The sequence below is a fragment of the Urocampus carinirostris genome, chromosome 15 (genome assembly GCF_059441175.1).
Source record: "Urocampus carinirostris isolate Australia breed hairy pipefish chromosome 15, RoL_Ucar_1.0, whole genome shotgun sequence".
Taxonomy (NCBI): domain Eukaryota; kingdom Metazoa; phylum Chordata; class Actinopteri; order Syngnathiformes; family Syngnathidae; genus Urocampus; species Urocampus carinirostris.
Window position 1 is genome coordinate 676565 of NC_142363.1, and position 1697 is coordinate 678261.

Sequence of the window (1697 nt, forward strand, 5' to 3'; positions counted from 1 at the left end):
GTAGATTTGTGCACTTCGTCAAGTAGCGATTTTGCAATGTTCGTGTTTTAACGCGAAAATACGATTATATATTGCATTTACGTCTAACAGATATCTCAATACATTTCGTTGCAAATACATGCGAGGTTGTGGAAAACTGCTTACATTTGTGCGGTTCCTTTCCAGGCATGTTTGTTGATATTGAGAATTCGCAAAGCCTTCTGGGTAGTCACTTCGCCGCCAAGTGAGGTAGAGAGCTCCCTAGGTCTGAAGTGGTTATGACATGGTTTGAGGGCACTTCTGCCTCGGTCTTGAAAGTATCGGGACACACCCCATTTTCACGTGAACGCGCAAAACCGAGTGACTAGGGCACATAGCGAGTGAAAGTGCGAAGAATGGGACTCAGCCATATGTCTGCTTGAAGTTACATTAGTCTTGTTAATAAAAAATGTATACGTACATGAGGAAGATTGATAAATTTATCTTGCAAAATTATGTACACTGTTTTATTTCACTTATACTCATAAAAGTTGAACTGAGTTTGAACTCAGTTGGGAGGAAGTTTTTGGGAAGCCTGTATTTTTGGAATGTGTCTTGTCTCCCATTATACACAGAAAACAAGAATTTATCACCATGTCGAGAAGAGGAGAGTGATACCATTCCCTCGGGAGGAAAATTAGTTATCACCCTTCTCCCAAACTTCAAGGACTGCGTGCTCAGCTCAATAAGTTCTGTTAATTTAACGAGACACGTGAAATGTCTTCGGTCGGACTTCAGTATAATAAGGGTCCACAATTGATGAAAAATTGTCTTCTGAATAAGTTCTACATATTATTGTTTTTTTGAAATTCAAATTATGAAGTTTTGGACGGATAGAAAAATATTACACAAAAAGAATATGCTATAATATACAACAATAAAACAATCCAAATGTTTGTCAAATAGCTTAACAATAATCAATTAGAATGACCATACACCATTAGAGTATCGCCCACATTGAAAACATTTTTGGGTGGCATTTTTCATTTTGGCGGAGTCTTTCACATTGAGCGTGAATTACCTGCCTGTTATAAACAAAGCATCCCTTAATTGTGAAATCTAATTGGTATTTGATTTTTGCATTTCGGAGATGGAATATGAGCTTGCTCGGTCCACTCCACGCATCGGCCCGGTATTGCAGTACCTCTGGGAACGGTGCATTCGCAATGATCGCAGCAAGGCTTTAGGGCTAGGACCTTAGCTTGGCCTTTTGGCTGAGAGTAAGTGTCCCGGCTCCTAGGCTTTGTAGCGTATTATGAACTGACCGATAACGGATAATGGATAATGAATAACGAAGATAGATCAATAACCCTTAACCCCCCCCTGTAAAATATTGTTATCATAAACAAACGTATTCTGGCCTGAGAGGATAATGCATCGGTTATGATTTTTACAAAAAGCTAAACAAAGAGTGAATCAGAACAGTAAAAGCATTTTATTTGGCTAGTTGATGATTTAACTATCTATCTACCCTGGTCATATGCCTCGAGAGGGATAACCAACAGCAGAATAGCACATACAAAAAATCAAAAGAAGAAAATAAAAAATCTATCTATCTACCTTGGTCATATCCCTCAAGAGGGGTGACCGACAGCAAGACAACACATACAATAAAAAAAAAAAAAGGGAAAAATATAGCAAGAAAACACACACTAATTTTTGGAGCATTGCCAACCCAA

At 38.4% G+C, this 1697-nt stretch overlaps 1 pseudogene; it reads left to right on the forward strand.

Moving 5' to 3' along the window:
* The first annotated feature begins 1059 nt into the window (after positions 1–1059).
* Positions 1060–1184, forward strand: LOC148351272 (U2 spliceosomal RNA; annotated as a pseudogene).
* The last annotated feature ends 513 nt before the right edge of the window (positions 1185–1697 follow it).